General features: G+C 32.2%; 1 pseudogene; it reads left to right on the top strand.

The window, feature by feature from the left end:
- The first annotated feature begins 207 nt into the window (after nt 1-207).
- Nucleotides 208-10558, top strand: LOC126703985 (cytochrome P450 CYP736A12-like; annotated as a pseudogene).
- Nucleotides 10559-19006: the final 8448 nt, after the last annotated feature.

Below are 19006 nucleotides of genomic sequence, written 5' to 3' on the forward strand. Positions count from 1 at the left end.
TTTATTTTATAAAAAATATAATTTTTAATAGTTAATATTTTGAATTTAATTAATATATATTTATTGTTTAAAATTTGGGGATTGGGAGCTTGGACCTTAGGCGATTGCCTTGCTCGACTAATGGTTGGGCCCGCCTAGAAGTACAAATGTGACTTTTCATATTTTAGATTAGAGTTCAGTTGACGGGTACCCTTAGGATATTTTTTAATGGACTATTTTAAAATAAATTTAATATCACTTTTATGGAAAACATAAAAATTAGTGAAAAATCAATTACTTTTTTTATTTTCAATAAAAATTTTAGGAATATGTGATGTGTTCATTTGCTTTTTAAATTTTATCTTAGGAGGGAGGGAAGAGATTTACTTTTTGTATAAGCTATGACTTTACAGAAGGTGACTGCCGACTAGCGAGATTGAGTGAGGTGACAATCTGATGGCATTTTTGTTGAATTTTTTGCCCTACAATTATGGGCGAGTTTATATTGCACCACCCTAGAGTTCTGATTCTTCTACGTATTTATTTATTTTTAATGAAAAGACAAATTAGTCATTTTTAACTCTCACAAGAGTTTATAAATTATGAGAAAAGTTAACAAATGCCCAAGGGAATTGATTTAGGAACTATTTCTAGAAATATTTTTTGGAAAAATGATAAATCAATTAATTTTTCTGTTATCTTTTTATATTTTTCATAAAAGTTGTGTTAAAACTTTATTAATATGGTTTATTAACAATTGCCTTAAGGGTATTTTTTAACATGACTCATAAATTATAATCTCCAAACACCTCTTCAATCCCCTACCTTTCATCGCAGACTCAATTTCCAAAATGTATCCATTGACATTAGCCATTTTCCTACTACTATCCATTGGACATTCATACAAATCCTATCACGGCCAAAGGACCACAAAAATGAGCCTGAGTTCCCACCTGGTCCTCGTGCCTTACCATAGGTAACCTTCACATGCTAGGTGTCTCCCACCGTGCCCTCCAAAACTTAGCGAAAAAATATGGGCCCATCATGTCATTGCGGCTTGGTCATGTACCAACTATTGTGATCTCATCTCCTCAAGCTGCTGAGCTATTTTAAAGACCCATGACACCATTTTTGCTAGCCGACCTAACCTCCAAGCCTCTGAGTACATGTCTTGTGGTACCAAGGGCACGACTTTCACTGAGTATGGTCCATATTGGGGCGACGTTAGGAAACCATGTACGTTGCAACTTCTTAGTGCTTCAAAAATAGTCATTTGCACCTATGAGGAAAGAGGAGCTAGGATCATTGGTGCAGTCACTTAAAAAAGCCGCGGCAGCGCATGAGGTTGTGGACCATAGTGGGAAAGTTTGCGAACTTATTGAGAAAACCACATGTAGAATGATATTTGGGCAAAGTAAAGATAATAGATTCCACTTGAAGGTGCTTATTGAGGAGGCCCTGACCTTGTCGGGGGCTTTCTAAATCTAGCTGATTATGTTCCTTACCTTGGGGCGCGCACTTGATCTACAGGTATTCATGTTTCTATCTATTCAACTTTATCAGTCTTAAATCTTTATGATTAGTTGAAGTGACCATGGCCAAAACCAATCCAATTGGTCTATTCTTTTTTGGGATAAAACCTGTCTATTATTATTATTTTTCCTTCTTTTTTTTTTTTTTTAACTTATTTAGAAATATTAGATATGTTAGTCCCCACATCTTGAACCCACTCTACTTACCCTTGGTGATATATATATATATATATATATATATATTTCTATTTAAAATTTATAGTTGTGGTATATGAAAAATAAGACATGTTTATGGTTTGTTTGAATTGAGGGCAGAAATAAAGAATATAGTAGATTTGGCCTAAAATTAACCTATTTTCACCAAACTCTATTCTACTTCTACTCCATCCAAATGAACTCTTAATAAAATCTAAGATTTTAATTCTCCATAAAATCTTGCATAAGGACATGGCCGTCTTGAAAAACACATGGCCAATACAGTTCCTGTTTCACCTAAAAAAAAAAGAATTAAATAAATAAATAAAGTTCCCATTTTCTTCTTTCTAGTATTTTATTGTTTTGGTCCCTTTCTCAACAATTCTTTTACTTTTTTTTTTCTTATATTAATACCTTACACTTTGATAAGTAATCAACTAATCTTATCTTCTACCACCCTATTCCACTTCCACAGGACTACATTATTTGCAATTGACAGAGAATATATATATATATGTAAATGCCAACAACTGGTTCCATAAATTTGGGTCCATCCAGAAGTTTTAACTTGAATGCCAGACATACTAGGAGTAAACAATACTGCTAGTACCATACGCTTTTCACATACTTTGTTTTAACTATTCTAGGTTGCAAATTGTGCTTAGTTGTCTATTACTATTACGTAAACTCACAATTTTCTTTTTCATCACTTACAATTTGTCACGTAGGACAATTATGACAAAGTGAATAGTATTAACATTATTGTGGAGTAAGTGATAATTCTTGAGAGAAAAAAAAAAAAAAAATGTTTATAATGATTTCTAAGGCTACCATATCATAAGATAAACATGATGTTTTTCCGTGTATTTTATATTTGAAAAATGCAAAAATCACAATTATTTGCACAAATTTTACTACAATTTAACATGATAAGTAGTGAGCGACAAAGGAAAACTGGTAGGTTTAATCATCTAAGTAGGTCCACACCTCCACCACTTGCAACTCACCAAAGTGATGAATTGTGCAAAAATTGTGTAAATTGTTATGTTCTAGCATTGTTCTTTATATTTCTACTTCTTTTATTATTGTTTAAAATATGTAGTTGCATCCTTTCTAGAACACTAAGCTATCAACTTGGCCTCTGTAATGGCTAACAGGACAGGATATAATCATCCACAGGTTGCAAAATATATATATATATATATACACAAAAGTTAAAAAAGCAAAGCATAATAGAATGCGTCACGTGAACAAATCTTTTCGAATCACATATATAATAACCATTTGGTTTAGTGTTTTGGGTCCAAATTAAAAACAAGTTTATTTTATCCAATACGTGATTTTTATGTGTTTGGTGAAATATCAAGGCTATCATAATAGACATGATTTCAGGTGCATATGATACTTTAGCTGCTGCGATTGAATGGACCTTTTCTCAACTCTTGAGGTATCCATGAGCGATGAAACATGTACAGGAAGAGCTAGAACGTGTAGTTGGAATGAATAGAATGGTGGAGGAGACAGATTTGTTAAAATAACCATAATGGGATATGGTGGTGAAGGAAAGCTTAAGACTGCATCCTGTTGGACCATTACTTGTCCCACATGAATCCATGAAGGACATTGAGATCAATGGATATTATGTCCCCAAGAAATCACGAATAATAATAATAAATTTTTGGGCTATTGTACAAGATTCTTATGTGTGGTCTAATAATGTGAAAGAATTTTATCTAAAAAGATTCATAAATAGAAATATAGACCTCAAAGGATGTGACTTCTAACTTATCCCATTTGGGTCTGGTCATAGAGGGTGCCCTAAATTGCATCTAGACCTTTACAACCGTTAAATATGTTCTAGCTTAATTATTGCATTGCCATCATTGGGCACTCCCTAGTGGCATGTTGCCTAATGAGTTGGACATGAGTGAGAAGTTTGGCCAATCAATGCAAAGAGCCAAGAACTTGTCTGCCATGCCAACTTATCACCTACTTGGTTAAATTTGTAGGAGAATTACGATATAATCCTTAAATTTTTTTACTTATTCAGATTTACTTTGCACTTGGTTTCGTTGTTCCAAATGAAGAGTTGGAAAAATTGTAGCACCAAATCAACTCAAGTTACCTTGAATAAAATCTAAATTTGCCTTGTTTTGGATTCAAATTTATTTTGTGCTCACAAAAATAGAATGTCATAGGTTGGGAAGTTCTGCACAATATTTTTATTTAAAATAGAGTTGGTAAATTGTTAAAATATTTGGTAAATGCCTTCCTAAAAATTGTAGCTTCAAAACATTTTTCCTTTAAAATTATATCTCTTCAATATTAATGCTCAAATTATGTCTTCAAGAGACGTCTTCAATGTAAAACAATTTTACAATAGCATCGAATTTTCGTATGCTTATATAAAGTTACATTTTGTATAAACTGACAATTTTACCCATTCTCCCTACCTTTTAACCAATAGAAATAAAAATAAATTAAAAAATATAATATATTATTAAAAATTGACTGTAAGGTCGCGTTTGGTTCTTAGGCCCAAGGTATGATTGGATCCAAGTCTAATAAGCTCAATACAATGAATTTGTAGAAAATGAGTTGGAAAACTAGGTTCTAATGAATAGAACAACAGTTAGAATGGAGTTTAAAGAATTATCAAATAGAATTGGATTGGATTTCTCAAAGTAAACTGGTCCTCGACACAATCCGAGGAGGTATGTTCTAGTATATATTGATTGGAAATAGTTACAAATATGGTTCAAGTTGTTACAGTGCTTTCTCCTACAAATTTCTGATCCCCTCTCCATGGAGGGTTTCTTACATTATATATCTCCCTTTTGATCATCTTGACCCTACACTTGTTAATCATTTAAACCACTACTTGAGTGTTTGTCCCATCAGACACCCCTTCAGGCCTTCTATGAGTTGAGGTAGCCAAAGCAGCACTGTTTCAAGAGTCTTCTCTACATTAATGTAGTTAAAAAGTTAGTTGTAGAATATTCAATGTGATGGCAAGAGTTTTCCCTTAGATATTTCTAAGTTCCTATCTCTCTTGTACGTTCGTGATGAACGTCCCTATCGCTGAAACTCCCTGGAAGTTCACCTTGAATATTATGATATACATTTGACCTGTGCTTGGCTTATCCCAGGAGATATTCCTCCTTGGCCTACCTTCCCGTTTATAACCTACTCATGGGACTCTAAATGTAAATCATTCACTACTATTTTTTCATCCTCGGATCACCCAATGTTCTCGGACAAGACCCAAGGCCCAATATATAATTTGGACCTTTGTCCCTACATTGACAATTTAAATAATTTTTTTTATTATATATGTCATTTTAAAAATGTTTTACTAAAGTTCTATTGAATTTTCCATGACTTATAGTTTTTTTTTTCCCTTCTTATAATTTATTTGAAGGAAGATATAATAAAGATTTAAAAAAAGAAAAAAGAAAAAATGAAGGTTGCATTTATGAATCAAATGATATTTTAGGAAAAATAAATAATTATGATAAGATTTTAGGAAATAATCCAAATAAAAGCATCTCATATCCTCAAAATTTTTATTAGATTCCAAATCAAACCAAACAAAGAAATAGTTACAGTTTTAAACATCTAGATTGCTAGGCATCAAATTCTCAAAAATATAAATGTTGGGATTAACTAGATTCCCCGTATCAAACGCCACCTTAATCTTAGCAGTTAGCAAAGTTACACCACACCAAGTCTAACATGTTGGAGTCTAAATTCAGTCATAATGACCTTTGTACAATCTTAATTTTTATTGATTAGGTTAACCCTAATTAGAATTAATTTTTAAAACTATGGAGACAAATAAATATTTTACTAAATAAAAAACAATTCTACATTATCTCCTAGGATTATCCCATGTTCACTTGTCCACAATTATTTACCATTTAAAACAATGATAATTAAGCTTTATGTCGATATTTAATTAATCATTCAAGTACCAATTAAACTTAACCAAGTTTAATCCCATGCATGGTTATTTTAATAGCATCCTTGATCAAAACCATAATTTTAATTAAGGAAAAAAGTAAAAAACTATCATGCCCTTAAATTCTATTTTGACCAATTATTATTTGAATTTTAACTTTACGTAAATTTTGGAAATTTCAAAATTTGTAAAATGGCTTTTATTTTAAAAATTAAATTGCTCAAAAATGACATTCTAATAATTGCGAAAGTAGCATCACTAAATGTATATAATCTATGCGATATGGCTAAAATTGGCACACTATAACTCTACTCAAAAGCCATGGTAACTTTTAAGGGAGGGTGAGACAAGTTATATTACACACAACATACTTTCTTAATCAATGTGGGACAATTACCATTTTTTTAGAAATACACACATACAAGAGAGATGGAAAGAGGTTCTAATACAAAGACACACTACAACTCCAATAAAAAATCATGGTAACTTTTAAGGGAGAGTGTGGCAAGTTATACTATACACAACACACTCTCTTAAGTAACGTAGGACAATTACCTTCTTCTTCTTTTTTGAGAAACAAACACACACACACACACAAGGGAGAGGAAAAGGGGTTCTAATACAAAAGCACAACACAACTCTACTCAAAAGCCAACAATTGATATTGACACTAAATTATTGTAATTGAATATATTTCTATTCTTTGTTCCATAGTTGTTTCAATGTCAAATTATTAAAAAAAAGGAAAAAAAAAAAAGAAAAACTAAAATAGTCAAATAATATGGCCAACTACAATCTTGAAACACCTTATGCTTTAAGAATTGTGAGGCCTTGATCTTCAATAGCGTCTCTAATATTGCGTGTTATTTTATTTTATTTTATTTTTTTTCCTTGATAGACCCTTCCAAACCATCACATTCCCAGTGAAGTTGTAGTCATTGCAGAATTTCCCAAGTGCTCTAGACCCTGTTTGGTAGAGTGGTTTAATAACATATTTATAGTTTTTAAACAACATTATACGCATTTCACACAATTTTTTTACCCACACGTATTTCAAAAAAATACAAACAATGTTACTAGAACAATGTTACCAAATGGCCCCATAGTTTCGACAACATTCGAAAAGATCACTACATTCCTCACTACCAAGTTGGTAGCATTCAAGTGAGCTTGGTCTAGGAATGCCCTTGTCTTAACAATGGCCTTGTCAACTACCATGAATTTTCTTAGATCATCCAGAGTTTGTCATATCTTGAATGGCTTTGGGGCTGGGTCTCCACCTCGGAGGCATTGTATAAGTTTGGGTAGGGGTAGTAGGGGTAAGGGTATGGTTTTCAGACTTGAACCGTTCATAGAACTGTAAAAGAAATAAGTTCAAGGTTTTATGATTAGACCGAGGTCTAATCGAGGTTGGACCATGATGATGTCATAATTAATTTAAAAAATACAAAATAATATAACAAATTTGTACAAATGAGTAATTTTGATTAAAAAGAACAAGATTATAGAGATATTAAATAATTTTCAAGTACATTTTCATAACTTATATATATAAAAAAAAAAATACAACACAAAAAAAAAATAAAAGTAAAATTACACTTAATCCTTCAAATATAAAAATATAATTTTTTTAGAAATATAAAAATATTATTTTTTTTAGATTCATAAAATAATACTTAAACAATAAAATAATTTTGATTTTTCACATATAATAATGTTAAGTATATTAATCACAATAAAATATTTCTGATTTTAATTATATATCAAAATATATATTTTATAATCAAACTATTAGATATTTTTTTTAATATATCTAAATTTTTAAAACATAAGTTAAAAGAAATATGCCTTCATTTTATTGCATAAGAAGCTTAGTTCCCAGGTTCTATTCCTACCATTTGAAACTTTAACTTATTTTTTCAAATATTGAGCATGTTTTGAATCGTATTTGAACCGTGTCCAGTCCTAGAAACCAGACGGTTCACCCATGAATCGAGTGGTTCACGAACTTTAGTGTAATATTCAACTTTTGGTGCTAAAAAAATTTGTCTCTAAGCCGGTTCCCGGTTAACCTAGTTAGACTAGGCGGTCCAATCTGGGTCTAAAAACCATGGGTAGGGGGTAGGGTGAAGGAAAGAGGAAAGAATGTGGTTTCATTTTTGGAGTTAATCATTTACTTTAATCAAAGTGATCTATTGGGTTGCCCCTTTTCTTCATACATTGCTACCTTTTAGAGGATGAAAAAAAAAATTATGAAAAGGATAGTAGGTGAACCCATAGGTTTGTTGATATGTGGGAGATTTTATGCACCACTGTTAATAATAAAAGAAATTGAAGTCACTGCAATACAGGTGTATTGTCACTTGTGAATATATATATGTTGCGACAGCTTTTTCTATTTCCCATAAAATTGATGTCAAAACTTTCTTAAAATTGATTATTAACAATTTCCCAAAGAACACCCGTTAGCATGACCCCTATTTATATATAGAGGAGTGTCTGTCTAATGCTCTCAATAGGTGAGATTGATATAAGTGAGGAATCAATGGAGAGAAAGTGACTATGGGTGAAGGGAATGTGGTCCATATTTAAGTTTTTTTTTTTTTTTTTTTTTTTTGAGAGTGCATATTTAAGTATAAAGTAACAAAACAACTTTGACTTTTTGAAGTTATTTTGTTTCTATCAAAAAATATACAGGACAAAATCTAGTGTAATATCTTATTTCATGTATTTTTGAATGTCCTTTTAAAATTAAACAACGTGGCTACTTATTAGTATCACCAAACAACGTTACAAGTTCAAAAAACCTTCTTATTTTCTCCGTTAAAACCTTCTCTTTCACCCACCTTTTTAGAATCCCATTATGCCTAATACTTTGAAGAATCTCCAACAATACCCCCCCCCCCAACCCCCCAAAGATTTTAGCAAAAACCATTAGCTTGCTAGATAAATGTCAAACTATATCTGCTGGTTACAACTTACAAGTCTCCTAAATGCAGTGACTGTGAGCTCTGTTTGTTAAAAAAATTGATACTTGATAGTATGACAAATTTAAAAAAAAAAAAAAAAAAAAAAAAAAAAAAAAAAGTAATATCATTAGTAAGTTTAGACGTAGATAATAGCTAGTGAAAACTTACCAATTTAATAGCCATTAAAATAATTGTCATTTATATATATATATATACAACATTACTCATATATAAAAACAGGAACTTATTATCCATGATCTATGATTATGCCAAGTAGCTCAATACTATAAAATTTCTTCATTTTGCCTTCCACATAATCAATTTTTTTTTTCTTTATGTAAAAGAATTACAAATATCTTGTGTTAATGGGTAGATCTGTTATCTATAGATTGCATTTTTTTTTTTCGGCAATAATTAATTTTTTCCATGTAGAGAGAGAGAGTACATGTGTACAATAATTGAAATAGAGTACAATGATTGAAATTATTTTATAGATTTTTTATTTCCTCCTTTTACTCGACTGATTGGCCACCATGAAACAAGGGTTGGTAAAATATTAAAAATAAATCTTAAAGTTAAATGACAGTAATGGACACTACAAAAAACACAGGCCATAGCCACGTTTACAAAAAAAACACAACTATAGCTAATCTATAGCTGCGTTTCTTAGAAACGCGGCTATAGGTCTAGTTGAATAAATTTTTTTTTCAGGGTGACCTATAGCCGCGCTTTTAAAAAACGCAACTAAAGGCTGTAGGTCCAGCTGAATAATTTTTTGAGACCTATAGCAGCGTTTTAAAAAAAACGCGATGATTTTTAAAAACGCTGCTATAGGTCCAATCGAATAAAATTTTTTTCAGGATGACCTATAGCTAAATTTTAAAATGCAAAAAATGTAGCTGCAAATTAGCTATAGGTCCACCCGTGTAAATTTTTTTAAAGGGTGACCGATAGCCGCGTTTTTGAAAAATGTGGTTATAGGTAACACCCAAAAAATATATATATATATATATTCTTCAGCTTCCCACGTTTGCCCCCTTTCCCATGTACACCTCAAGCTATAGCCGTGTTTTTAAAAAAAGCGGCTATAACTAACCTATAGCTATGTTTTTAAAACGCGGCTATAGGTCTAGTCGAATAAATTTTTTTTAAGGGTGACCCATAGCCGCATTTAAAAAAATGCAGCTATAGCTAACCTTAAAACGCAGCTATAGGTCATCTCTAAAAAAATTAATTTCGATTAGACCTATAGCCACGTTTTTTCTTAAAACGCAGCTATAGGTCTCCCTTATAAAGTTATTCAGCTGGACCTATAGCCGTGTTTTTAAAAAACGTAGCTATAGGTTTACTATAGTTACATTTTTTAAAAACGCGGCTATAGGTCACCCTTAAAAAAATTTATTCGAATGGGCCTATAGCCGCATTTTAAAAATGCAGCTATAGGTTAGTTATAGCCGCGTTTTTAAAAAACGCGGCTAAAGACGCGGCTATAGCTTGAGGCTTTAGCCGCGTTTCTAAGAAAAAAACGCGACTATAGCCCGTGTTTTTTGTAGTGCTTACAACTGTCACTTATGTTCTCGCTTAGTTGCTACATTGTTTTGATTGGGTGCTCCCTAATGGCATGTTGCCTAATGACTTGGACATGAGTGAGAAGTTTGGGCTATCAATGCGAAGAGCCAAGCAGTTACTCGCGATGCCAACCTATCGCCTACCTGATTAAACTTGTAAGATAATTATCATTTAATCTTTAAAGAAGTTTTCTTAATTATACTTGATGTGTTTTAATGGGAGGTTTTCATCTATCTTTTTTATTTTAGGTTGAACGAAAAGGTTCCATAAGAAGAGTTGAAGACATTGCAACACCAAGTTATTTTATGTTACCTCAAAAAAAATATTAGCCTACCTTGTTTATTGGATTCAAATGTACTATGTCCTCCTAAAAATTAAATGTCATAGCTCACAACTTGGAGACTTTTACTAAATGTTTAAAATAAGTCGTTAAGATTTTTAGCGACAAGTACCTTTTTACAACTATCTTGTTGGTGGGCAATATCTATAAAAAACTGATTATGGATGTTTATTTATAAATAATGTCAACACCAAATTTTGGCACTCATCCGCCAACCTCCAAAATGCTTCACTTGGTTATCAAAGCAACATATTCAACACCAGACAAAGGAGCATTTCTCACTTGCCTTTACTCCTGATCTTTTACAATTAATGAAAACACTTTGTTCATGTGGGTATAGAGGATTCTTAATTTGTTCATGGGGATAGAGGATCCATAAGAAGTATCTGTCCTAATAAAAAATGAAAAGCACTCGTTCAACCCATGAGAAACCTCATGATGCATTCTTGTTTCTACTACTCAAATATGGGGCAATTGGCTCGCTTGATGTTACAACTTACATTCAGTGACTGGAGCTAGGAATTTTTCTAAGAGAGACCAACCTTTGAAAAATATTCGGCGGACTTCATCGTGTTGATTAACAAGATTTTTTTACATATTACTCGTTATAATACAATATCATCTTCTGAGGAAACAATTTATGTTTACTTAACATATTTGAAGTTTTCAATAATAATAACAATTGGTAAACCACTAAGTTGCAAACTTGACAGTGCTAAAAGTTTTAAGATCATTTACATATTGGAGTTGCTAGATCCTTATAGAAGCTCTATGCCAAAGAAACAAAAGAATTACAAATTTTAAAGGGCATTTGAAGCACTCAAAATATTCACTATCTTGTTAACTATCAAAAGACCTTTCAACAATAATATTAGCTATACCAAAGCATTCAATTTTTCCAACTACAAAGACATCAACACAGTCAACACTATTTCAAGTGCTTGTGAATCAACAAATTTAATATCTGCATCCAACTTTGAGTAATAATTGTGAATATATATATATATATATATATATTTAATGTATGCTATAAATTTCACTACTTATTTTCAACTTCTTTTTTCTCTTTTTAAACTTTTATTCTCCTTATTCAAAAAAAAAAAAAAAAAAAACTCTTTTTCTCTCTATTATTTCACATCCGCTGTTATACTTAACTTCTCCAACCTTTCTACTTCCTCTTTACCTCATTATCTTTCTACTACTCTTTACCTTACCATTAAACTTCCTTCATCGTTTTTTCCTTCTTATATTTTGACTATTCTTCTCACCATCTTGTTTTGTATAAATTTGATATAATTTCTTCCATTCAATTCATCTTTTTTCCACACAAAAACTGTGAGTACTCTCTCTCTCTCTTTCTCGGTGGATTTTTGTTCTTTCTTATAACTCTCATTTAGATTGATGGTTTTTTTATTTAATTTTAATATGTGTTTTGATGTTGTGCTTTATAAATATCCCATAAAAAATCCCTCTTGTATCTTTGGTTGGATTTTGGTTTGGATTAATACTTGGTTTCTTTTGGAAATAAGAATTTGAGTTTATTTTAAAACAAAATCTACATGACTTCTAATTCGAATGTGCATCCAATTGTTTGAGTAATAAATTATTATAAAGTCTATATTTTATTCCTATGGTTTCATTTTAATTTTGGATAAGATAATATTATAGTTTTGTGATGAGTTTGATTATCATGATGATCTTTTTATTCCTTAGGAGTTACGAGATGAGAAATTTGAATAATAAATTTAAAACTTATAATGTTTTGTTGTATATTAGGCAAACATAACATACTATAACAGAAGTTAGAAGAATATTAATCACCTTAAAAAAATATTAGTCAAAACATAGAAAATAAAAGAATGACATATTTGTAAAGATATATATATATATATATAAATACTCCTTTTCTTTTTAAAAGACAATACATAAAGTAATTGTTACTTTTTATATAATACACCTCATTACATAATATTTATATATTCCCAGGTGTTGATGCTCATTTTTGGAAATTCATATCCAAAAGCCCATAAGGAAGAAAGCCCAATAAGAAGCAAGAGTCAAAAGCCCATACGGAGGAAAGCACAATGAAAATCAAGGCCCAAAGTATATATTTGAGAATATGCTAACCCATGTAAACTATCATTTGCTTGATGGGTATTTTCTTTGGGATTTAGATTTGTTTACATGCAGGAAGTAGAAAAGTATTTCTATAGTAAAAAATGAAGAGTAGTCATTCATGTTGCAAAAAAGTATAGAAAACTTTACTGCACAGCAGAAGGTTCTATTGCACAACAGGAAGTTTTACTGCATAGCATAAAACTTTACTACACATCAAAAAGGTCAGTCTTATGGCAGATATTGGAGAAAAGTTCCTTCTGCGATAGAAACAGAGGATAAGCCCACTTTGCAGCGTCTTCCCTTGGACATTGGACTTAACATTTGTGCACAAACTAGCAACAGCATAATGGTACTTTGGAGCCCATTTCGCGAAGCGCCAAACCCAACTTCCTTCTTAAAAAAAACCTAGACTAAGCATTGTCCAATAACATCATGACGCATGTCTAAGGTACAAGATACGTAAAGAGAACCCTCAACATTTTTGGCGACTTCACTGCAGAGTTGGGATCAAGATAGGGAGAATGAGATATTTCTCCTTTGCAAACATATTTCCAAGTCCTTACCAAAGCGAGACATGATGTTCTTAAACCAGCCAATCTATACCCTCAGGAAAGTATCCAAAACGTCACAGCAGTACCATAGTGGAATTCTATGGTGGAGTATCACGACAACATTATAACAAAATAGCGTTGTGGAATTCTATGGCAAAATATTGTAGCAACGTTACAATAGGACAGTATCATAGCAGAATTTTGTGGCAGAACATAGCAACATTAAAACAAAGCAATATCGTGAGCAAAATGCTATGGTAGAATATTGCAACAAAATGTTGGGGTAGAATACAACAATACCATAGTGGAGTTCAATGGCGTTGCATCAAAATGCGGTAGCAAAATATCACTACAATACCATAGAGTTCTACAAAAGAAATATCCTGAGAACTCTACAATAGAATGCCTTCACAATACTTGGTCCTATCCTTTAAATGCCACTTGTTCTCCTTGTCATGCATGTGAGACATGTGGCAAGCCACTTATTCAAACATGCAACTCTCCTTAAAACTTTCTAAGCCACTTATCACCTTTTTGCTCTCATTTCTTTTAAGGAAACACTAGAAGTTTTCTAAACTCTCTCCATCTCCACCTTCGGGTCCAGCATTTAGAAGAGAAATTTCCCTTCATTCCCTTACAAGGTTTCAATCATTTTTTTCATGCTAGTGATTCTAGCTCTACTTCCCCTTAAGAACCAAAAGCTAGAAACAAAAAATGAAGCTATAGTAGCCAAAAGAAAACTTTCATCATTACTATACTGTTGCGAATCACTATTTCCTACGTGAAGTATCCCGTAGCAGACTTTTCCAGAAGTGCAAAATGTCCCTATGTAAATATTTCATAGCAGAAAGTGTAGATCCTTCTGCAAACTGCTCACAACTAATCCTGCTGAATTTCAAAAGTGCAAAATGTTCATCTGCAAAATATTTTATAGCGAAAAATTTCATAAGCCAAAATGTAGATTATTTACAGTAGAATCTGCTGAGTTCCAGAATGTTCATTAGCAGAATATTTTGTAGCAGAACCCCAGAAATGCAGAATGTTCATTGGCAGAATATTTTGTAGCAGAACCCTAGAAATGCAGAATGTTCATTGGTAGAATATTTCGCAGTAGAACCCCAAAAATGTAGAATGATCATTGGAAAAATATTTCGTAGCAAAATCCCAAAAATGCAGAATGTTCATCAGCAAAAAATTTCGTAGTAGAATCCTAAAAATGCAAAATGTTCATCGGCAGAATATTTTGTAGCAGAAAGTTTTAGAAGACAGTGCAAATCCTTTGGTAGACTGTTCATAGTAGAATTTGCTAAATTTCAGAAATGCAGAATGCCCACATGCAGAATATTTCATAGCAGTAAGTTTCAGAAGCCAATGTGTAGATATCTCAACAAACTATTCATAGCAGAATTTTGTATTGAATTCCAGTAGGGCTTTTCACAGAATATCCAACCAGAAATTTAAGTATTCAATTCTTGAACTTTCTAAGTGCAATTACAAATCCAACGTGATTTTCTTCGACAACAAAAGTGACCATTGCCCCATTAAGAATTCATGGGAACACCAATAGTGTGAAGATGTGTAAAAGGGTAATGGACGATTCTATTACAGCAAGAAATTCGAGTCTAGATCTTATTCAACAAATTTGAGACTTGTTGTTAAAGCAAGGGAGGTGCATACAAAGGCTTTCATAATCACTTTTGCTGAATCAATCTCTTGCTACTTCATCAGCAAATATATCGGTACCAACAAAGGGAGGAGAGAGAAGTAATCAATTCAACGATATCAAAGCATTTGGTTTCAACCAAAGACTACATTGAAGGCATTTAACAGAATGGTAAAGTGTCCAAATTAAATCCTAACCTTGGAATGAGGCCAATCACTCAATTATTGTGTACTCTCCATAAAGAAGTCCAAATCTACAAGATGCTTGCAAACTGCTCTTTGTCCAATATCGGGTCTAGCAAACCAATTCAACAACCTTGAACAGTTGAGATGTTTTCTTTGAAGCACCTCAAAGGAATTATGCCTAGAGTTGCATCAATAATCATGATCTTTATGATCTTCCTAAGAAAGAATGTATCAGATTACTTGTTCTATAAACTATGCCACTCCACCATCACTCTTCAAGTCATGAACTCATTGATGCCCATGTCTCATCCTAGAAGAACTCTGCAATAGTGACGAATTCAAAACTCCTTGTTTTGGCTTGTGTACAAAAGGGAAATATAGAATCAATTGCTGACACACATTTTGCCATGAATAGAATTGCTTATCTTATTGTTGCAGAAAACTATTACTTGGTTTTTATTGAAGGCATTCTGCTGCAAGGGCATTCTACCACAGGAATAAAGAAGCATGATGTCCCAGGAAGATGTTGGCATGTCATCGGAAAATTCTATATTAGAAGCTGCTGACTCTTGGCTATTACTAGCCAACCATGAAGCAAGTGACGTAGCAAGCTCCATCTAAATATGCCCATACTCAAAGAAGGTGAAGAAGTAGCCCAAGGAATATGGGTTTTAGTAGCAAAAGCTAGCAAAAGGGTCGTGGTCATGAATTCTTTGCTTGAAGCCAGCAAAGGAACCATGGTTGCAAGTTCTTGGCAAAAGACCACAATGGGGGCTACACTTAATCAAACCCGCAAAGGAGTCATGATCACAAGTCTTTGGAAAGAATCTACAGAAAAGCTATAGCCACAATCATATGTAGCAAAAAATACATAGGAAGCAATTGTGCTTGCAGTGGAACAAAGCCAGAGCATGCTTTGGAAGTAACTCTTTCCCAAATTCTCTAGCAACGAAGAATTTCTATAATATGGCAACTTGTAGATCCATGGCATCCAATTTTTTTTACTGAAGAATGCATGAACCACACAATGGAGGTAATCTTATCAAAGAAACTCATTAGAAAATTGCCTATTTTGGCAAAAGAAGATCTCTTATTATCTTGAATACTTTTGTTGGTAGCATCAGCACCAAGAGAAGGTGATATCAAGCTCATCTCGTTGTCTCACATGTTGGGGGCTAAAGCTCATTCTGTAGCAGATATGGGAAGCCTTTTGCTGAAAGCTAAGGGCTTATTCTCGTATACTAGGGGCTGTCTCATTCTGTAACAAAATTTGGGAAGCCTTCTATAGAAAGCTAAGGACTCATTCTCATATACTGGGGGCTATCTCATTCTACATAAAATACGAAAAGTCTTCTTCAACAAGCTAAAGATTCATCTAGTTGTCTCACATGTTGGGGGGCCAAGGCCTATTCTACAGCAAATTTAGAAAGGCTTCCGCAAAGTGCTTAGAGTATCAATATGTAGAAGCAACATTACCCACTGCGGAATAAGTATTGATTGTGTCATTTCAGCAAGTATACATTCATCCACCACTTGATCTTCAGCAACTTCAAACTTTATGATATGGCATAGTGCAACACCCACGCAATTTGTTACAACCTACCATGGTCAAGTAACATTCTAGTTTGTGATAAAGCAACAACGTCATCTATCTTTTGCAAAAGCATTAACTAGCAATTGGAGAATAAGTTCTCACACGATATAAAGTCTATGCAGTAGTGAATTCATGAGAAGAAATTTTACGATCCTTGTTGCGGAAAATGTCAATGAAGCCAAGAAAGGAAGCAAGAAGAGGAGGCCTACAAGCATTCCAGCAAAAACATATGTAAAGGTGAACCAACAAGCACTACAGCAAAAAATAAAGCACTTTGTGAAACTTTAAGGCTTCAAGAGTGCTCCATAGAAAAGCTGAGTAACAAAGGAACTCACAGTAGAAACAAAAGATGGGAATCAATGACGAAGTCCAAGCATCTCTCAAGCAACGCATTCAATGGCAGACCACCTTCCATAAGAATTGGAAACACACTGCCAAGCTTAGCAACATGAGAAAGAAAAATTGGGAGAAATAAGATCTACAGTAATCTCAATGATTTTTTTTTTTTTTCTTGAGTAGCATTTAATCTTCCTAAGAGATTGGTGCATCCTACTTATCTAGGAAGATTTCAACAAAATCAAGAGAAAGTTAAGGTGTTCAATATTTTTTGTTAAGGTATATTGGTTTAAAAATAATTATGTATATAATTATTATTTTTCAATATATATATATATATATATAATTCTTTTGAAAGCTAAGGTGTTCATTTGAACACCCTGAACTCAATGTGCAGCCGCTCTTGGCATGACAGTTGGTGATTGATGCCATTGGAGGATAGAAAGGACACAAAAGCTTTGGAGGCATACTTAGGCCTATACATGGTGTGGTGCGACCTGTGGATGGCCTAATTTTTTTCTCCTCATTAGGTTTAGTCTCACACTGAGTCTTTGGCAATGTGACTCTTGTGTGCTTGTGTCTCTAGAGTGGGGTGTGTGTGTATGTGAGTCCCTTTTTCTTTTTCTTTTTCATTTTAAGAATTGCCACTAACCATTGGTTTTATATTAGATGTGATTGGTCACCTAAAGGTATAATTCATTTTAGGTTACCTAATTAAATAAACCAAGTTTTAAGGGTTCATTAACTATAGCAAACCAAAAAGTCTTGAACTTGGAAGTTTGGTTACATGTGGGGAAGGTGTTAGGCACCCCACAACACCTATCCGAAGATAATACCTCATTTTAAATTATTTCAAACATTATCTTTTCGGAAAGAAATAGAATACTTGACATTTTGAATTTTTTTTTTTTTAAGTTTTTTTTTTGGCAAAAAATATTCATATATACATGTGAGTAAATATTTACATACACTAACATGTGAATATTAACTCCAAAGAATATTTACAATCAAGACATGTGAGGTATACACATAAGTAACATGAGAGAGAACATTCAAAACATGTGAATAGAGTATTTAATATGTACATAGCATGTGAGTACTAGCTATCATAAGCAGGCAAGCTAATAACTCAACAAAGAGAGAGGGAGTTGGAAGAATAAGACTTTGTTATCATCCATATTTTTCTCATTTTCATCATGCAGAAAAGATGACAAATAAAGCTCATTAGTGCCAAAGAAAATGATAGGAACAATGTAAGCTTGTAGGGTGTTCAAAGACTCAAAAAAAAAAAAAAAAATGAGCCATGGACACAAATCCTTAACTACATCTATTCTAAGAAAAGGCTCAAAATTAAAATGTATGAAGAAAATTACAATGTGAACATTTATTAGTTTAGAAAAGCACAATTTTTTTTTAAGAAAAAGTTTTATTGAGAGGTTTTTGAGAAAAGCATTTTTTTTTTTCCTTTTTAAAGATCGTTATTTTTATTTTTATTTTTTTAAAGAAATCCAATGTGGTAAAAGAACTATTTTTTTATTTAAAAAAAAAAAAAACACAAATTTTCAGATTTTTTTTTTTTAATTTTAAAAAGAAGAAGATTTTTGAAACATTTTCTTTAAAAAAAACATTTTTTAACGTGATGAAAACACTTTTTCTTTGAAAGATTTTTTTTTTTTGGGGGGGTGGGGGGGAATTTTAAAAAGAAGGGTGAAAACATTTCTCTGAAGGGAAATTTAACAAGGTAAAACACATTTTTTGAAAATGTAGATTTTTTGAAGAAACATCATTTTGAAAACACTTTTTTTTTAATATGTAGAAAAAACGTTTTTGAATACATATTAATTTCGGATTTCCCTTTTTTAAAAAGAAAAGTTTTTTTTTTTTTTTTTGAAAACTATTTAAAAAGAAAGGATTTTTTAGAAAAGCATCTTTTTTTAGAAAACTCTCTTCTTTATTTGAAAGACTTCATTTTTTAAGAAAAATGTTGGAAAAGATTTTTAAAAATCATTTCCTT

The sequence above is a fragment of the Quercus robur genome, chromosome 10 (genome assembly GCF_932294415.1).
Source record: "Quercus robur chromosome 10, dhQueRobu3.1, whole genome shotgun sequence".
NCBI classification, from domain to species: Eukaryota; Viridiplantae; Streptophyta; class Magnoliopsida; order Fagales; family Fagaceae; genus Quercus; species Quercus robur.